Below are 6,000 nucleotides of genomic sequence, written 5' to 3'. Positions count from 1 at the left end.
TCAGACTAGCCTACAGGATACTCCAAGTCAGACTAGCCTACCACCACAGGAAACTCCCAGTCAGACTAGCCTACCACCAAAGGAAACTCCCAGTCAGACTAGCCTACAGGATACTCCAAGTCAGACTAGCCTACCACCACAGGAAACTCCCAGTCAGACTAGCCTACCATCACAGGAAACTCCCAGTCAGACTAGCCTACCACCACAGGAAACTCCCAGTCAGACTAGCCTACAGGATACTCCAAGTCAGACTAGCCTACCACCACAGGAAACTCCCAGTCAGACTAGCCTACAGGAAACTCCCAGTCAGACTAGCCTACCATCACAGGAAACTCCCAGTCAGACTAGCCTACCATCACAGGAAACTCCCAGTCAGACTAGCCTACCATCACAGGAAACTCCCAGTCAGACTAGTCTACCACCACAGGAAACTCCCAGTCAGACTAGCCTACCACCACAGGAAACTCCCAGTCAGACTAGCCTACCACCACAGGAAACTCCCAGTCAGACTAGCCTACCATCACAGGAAACTCCCAGTCAGACTAGTCTACCACCACAGGAAACTCCCAGTCAGACTAGCCTACCACCACAGGAAACTCCCAGTCAGACTAGCCTACAGGATACTCCAAGTCAGACTAGCCTACCACCACAGGAAACTCCCAGTCAGACTAGTCTACCACCACAGGAAACTCCCAGTCAGACTAGCCTACCACCACAGGAAACTCCCAGTCAGACTAGCCTACCACCACAGGAAACTCCCAGTCAGACTAGCCTACCACCACAGGAAACTCCCAAACTCCCAGACTAGCCTACAGGATACTCCAAGTCAGACTAGCCTACAATAAACTCCCAGTCAGACTAGCCTACAGGAAACTCCCAGTCAGACTAGGCTACCACCACAGGAAACTCCCAGTCAGACTAGCCTACATATCAATCCAAACAGACGAAAAAACATAGGTGCTATGGATTTGGATCCTCTGCCTTATCATGGATTGAGAGTTACCTATCTAATAGAACACAGAGGGTTTTCCTTAATGGAAGCCTCTCTCATGCAAGTTCAGATGAGTTTTGGTGTACCGCAGGGCAGCCGGCTAGGACCATTATTGTTTTCTGTTTTCACTAATGACCTTCCACTGACCTGGAATAAAGCCTGTGTGTTTATGTACGCTGATGACTCAACAGCATACACGTTGGCTGCAACAGTAAAATAATTAACAGCCTTTAACATATAGCTACAGTCAGTTTAACATAGAGCTACAGTCAGTTTAACATAGAGCTACAGTCAGTTTAACATAGAGCTACAGTCAGTTTAACATAGAGCTACAGTCCGTTTAACATAGAGCTACAGTCAGTTTAACATAGAGCTACAGTCAGTTTAACATAGAGCTACAGTCAGTTTAACATAGAGCTAGACAGTCAGTTTAACATAGAGCTACAGTCCGTTTAACATAGAGCTACAGTCAGTTTAACATAGAGCTACAGTCAGTTTAACATAGCGCTACAGTCAGTTTAACATAGAGCTACAGTCAGTTTAACATAGAGCTACAGTCAGTTTAACATAGAGCTACAGTCAGTTTAACATAGAGCTACAGTCAGTTTAACATAGAGCTACAGTCAGTTTAACATAGAGCTACAGTCAGTTTAACATAGAGCTACAGTCAGTTTAACATAGAGCTACAGTCCGTTTAACATAGAGCTACAGTCAGTTTAACATAGAGCTACAGTCAGTTTAACATAGAGCTACAGTCAGTTTAACATAGAGCTAGACAGTCAGTTTAACATAGAGCTACAGTCAGTTTAACATAGAGCTACAGTCAGTTTAACATAGAGCTACAGTCAGTTTAACATAGAGCTACAGTCCGTTTAACATAGAGCTACAGTCAGTTTAACATAGAGCTACAGTCAGTTTAACATAGAGCTACAGTCCGTTTAACATAGAGCTACAGTCAGTTTAACATAGAGCTACAGTCAGTTTAACATAGAGCTACAGTCAGTTTAACATAGAGCTAGACAGTCAGTTTAACATAGAGCTACAGTCAGTTTAACATAGAGCTACAGTCAGTTTAACATAGAGCTACAGTCAGTTTAACATAGCGCTACAGTCAGTTTAACATAGAGCTACAGTCAGTTTAACATAGAGCTACAGTCAGTTTAACATAGAGCTACAGTCAGTTTAACATAGAGCTACAGTCAGTTTAACATAGAGCTACAGTCAGTTTAACATAGAGCTACAGTCAGTTTAACATAGAGCTACAGTCAGTTTAACATAGAGCTACAGTCCGTTTAACATAGAGCTACAGTCAGTTGAACATAGAGCTACAGTCAGTTTAACATAGAGCTACAGTCAGTTTAACATAGAGCTAGACAGTCAGTTTAACATAGAGCTACAGTCAGTTTAACATAGAGCTACAGTCAGTTTAACATAGAGCTACAGTCAGTTTAACATAGAGCTACAGTCAGTTTAACATAGAGCTACAGTCCGTTTAACATAGAGCTACAGTCAGTTTAACATAGAGCTACAGTCAGTTTAACATAGAGCTACAGTCAGTTTAACATAGAGCTAGACAGTCAGTTTAACATAGAGCTACAGTCAGTTTAACATAGAGCTACAGTCAGTTTAACATAGAGCTACAGTCAGTTTAACATAGAGCTACAGTCCGTTTAACATAGAGCTACAGTCAGTTTAACATAGAGCTACAGTCAGTTTAACATAGAGCTACAGTCAGTTTAACATAGAGCTACAGTCAGTTTAACATAGAGCTACAGTCAGTTTAACATAGAGCTAGACAGTCAGTTTAACATAGAGCTACAGTCAGTTTAACATAGAGCTACAGTCAGTTTAACATAGAGCTACAGTCAGTTTAACATAGCGCTACAGTCAGTTTAACATAGAGCTACAGTCAGTTTAACATAGAGCTACAGTCAGTTTAACATAGAGCTACAGTCAGTTTAACATAGAGCTACAGTCAGTTTAACATAGAGCTACAGTCAGTTTAACATAGAGCTACAGTCAGTTTAACATAGAGCTACAGTCAGTTTAACATAGAGCTACAGTCCGTTTAACATAGAGCTACAGTCAGTTTAACATAGAGCTACAGTCAGTTTAACATAGAGCTACAGTCAGTTTAACATAGAGCTACAGTCAGTTTAACATAGAGCTACAGTCAGTTTAACATAGAGCTACAGTCAGTTTAACATAGAGCTACAGTCCGTTTAACATAGAGCTACAGTCAGTTTAACATAGAGCTACAGTCAGTTTAACATAGAGCTACAGTCAGTTTAACATAGAGCTACAGTCAGTTTAACATAGAGCTACAGTCAGTTTAACATAGAGCTACAGTCAGTTTAACATAGAGCTACAGTCCGTTTAACATAGAGCTACAGTCAGTTTAACATAGAGCTACAGTCAGTTTAACATAGAGCTACAGTCAGTTTAACATAGAGCTACAGTCAGTTTAACATAGAGCTACAGTCCGTTTAACATAGAGCTACAGTCAGTTTAACATAGAGCTACAGTCAGTTTAACATAGAGCTACAGTCCATTTAACATAGAGCTACAGTCAGTTTAACATAGAGCTACAGTCAGTTTAACATAGAGCTAGACAGTCAGTTTTAGAATGGGTAACCTGCAATAGGTTGGTGCTAAATATTTCAACAATGAAAAGTATAATTTTTGGGACAAATCACTCGCTCAACGATAAACCTCATTTAGATCTAGTATTGAATAATGTGTCTATTTAGCAAGTTACGGCGGCTAAACTGCTGGGTGTAACCCTAGAGAGCAATCTATCATATAGACTCGATGGTTGTTAAAATGGGAAGAGGTCTGTCCACGATAGGACATTACTCTACCTTCTTGACATCTCAAGTCGACCATGCCACGATGCCAACAATTTAAAGTTCATATTTAGAGAGTGGTTAGGCTACATTTCTCTATCCCTAACCCTAAGCTAAGAAACCAAGTATCCCTAACCCCTATAAGAAACCAAGTATCCCTAACCCCTATAAGAAACCAAGTATCCCTAACCCCTATAAGAAACCAAGTATCCCTAACCCCTATAAGAAACCAAGTATCCCTAACCCCTATAAGAAACCAAGTATCCCTAACCCCTATAAGAAACCAAGTATCCCTAACCCCTATAAGAAACCAAGTATGCCTAACCCCTATAAGAAACCAAGTATCCCTAACCCCTATAAGAAACCAAGTATCCCTAACCCCTATAAGAAACCAAGTATCCCTAACCCCTATAAGAAACCAAGTATCCCTAACCCCTATAAGAAACCAAGTATCCCTAACCCCTATAAGAAACCAAGTATCCCTAACCCCTATAAGAAACCAAGTATGCCTAACCCCTATAAGAAACCAAGTATCCCTAACCCCTATAAGAAACCAAGTATCCCTAACCCCTATAAGAAACCAAGTATCCCTAACCCCTATAAGAAACCAAGTATCCCTAACCCTAAGCTAAGAAAACAAGTATCCCTAACCCCTATAAGAAACCAAGTATCCCTAACCCCTATAAGAAACCAAGTATCCCTAACCCTAAGCTAAGAAACCAAGTATCCCTAACCCCTATAAGAAACCAAGTATCCCTAACCCCTATAAGAAACCAAGTATGCCTAACCCCTATAAGAAGCCAAGTATCCCTAACCCCTATAAGAAACCAAGTATCCCTAACCCCTATAAGAAACCAAGTATCCCTAACCCCTATAAGAAACCAAGTATCCCTAACCCCTATAAGAAACCAAGTGGCGGGGCTGTTTTTTGAATTACGGGGTGGGCCTTTAAGCCTAATATACAGTAGGCCTACTGTCCCAAACTAAAAAAGAGAAATGTTAGTTCTGTTCGTGACCATCACTGAGGGTTGGAAACTCACAACTTAGGCTAGATTTAGCCTGGGCTGTCTGGATTGTATCCCTAAGAGAACAAGCTACAGCCAGCAACAGGCTACGGCAAAGCAAAGCACAGATCCTTATTTGAAAAACATAAAAATAGTGAATGGTAGTGTGTGTGTGTGTGTGTGTAACTATGCACTGAGAAAACAAGTAAGGTTCTCTCGAAGCTGCCAGATGTCACCACACAGAGACCAAGGGGTCGTATCTATATTTACAGCATGGCTCGTTTTGCATTGGCCTGGTTTCCCTCTTTAAAAAAAAGGTTTGACATGGGGGCGGTTTCACACTGTGAGCTTGTAGTAAGCTAGAGGGGGCACACAAACAAACAAACAAACAAACACGCACACAACGTGGGGGGGAGGGGGGGGGGGCAATCCGATAGATGAAATCAGTGTGTGTTTTGTTTCTCAATGGGGATACGAGGGGTGCTACCCAGGATTACGACGGTGGTGCGTGTGTGTGTGTCAATAACGCTGTGGCAATAAATGAACAGCTACCCAATCAGCCTGGCTCAGCCTCAGCCCTGCTGCAAACCAAGACCACAGGAGCTCTGAGGCCAAACTCTCTCCACGCACGCACACACACACACACACACTTAACATCGCCTCAGAGGGTGAGCTATAGAACAAACACACACCAATCTGACCTATATACACATCTGTGACTGAGTCTATTACCCTGGCAGAGTATACAACCCCCCCCCCCCCCCCCCCCCCCCCCCCCCCGGGGTTAAAATCTCTTAATACCATGATAGTCACCAGCTCCACCAACAACTGTTGGCTCACAGGGAAAAGTGGAGGGGACATGGACACAGAAACCCTTTTACACTTCTGTGTGCATGTCTCCCCAGTCATTGACGAGTCCGTCTACCGTCCACTTCACAAAACAGGATTGAGATCATAACCGTTGAGCGAAGGACCAGAAAACATCACTCTTTTTAACGTATCAGAGATGGATTAATAATTCAGAAGGCTACTATACAAATATGTACAGCATAATCAAGCAATAAGGCCCCTAGCCAGAACAGCCCTTAGACTCCATTTTACTGAGATAACCTGGTAACTTTAGGGTAAATTATATTTTTACAGTAACTAAAACATAAAT

At 42.2% G+C, this 6,000-nt stretch overlaps 1 protein-coding gene across 1 annotated transcript in view; it reads right to left on the bottom strand.

Annotated features, from left to right (window-relative positions):
• LOC118943872 (CD82 antigen-like) overlaps positions 1 to 6,000 on the bottom strand; it is a 59,813-nt gene that overhangs the window by 53,479 nt on the left and 334 nt on the right. The window lies entirely within an intron of this gene.

The sequence above is a fragment of the Oncorhynchus mykiss genome, chromosome 2, assembly GCF_013265735.2.
Source record: "Oncorhynchus mykiss isolate Arlee chromosome 2, USDA_OmykA_1.1, whole genome shotgun sequence".
Taxonomy (NCBI): domain Eukaryota; kingdom Metazoa; phylum Chordata; class Actinopteri; order Salmoniformes; family Salmonidae; genus Oncorhynchus; species Oncorhynchus mykiss.
This window is presented reverse-complemented; position numbering and strand designations above follow the sequence as displayed.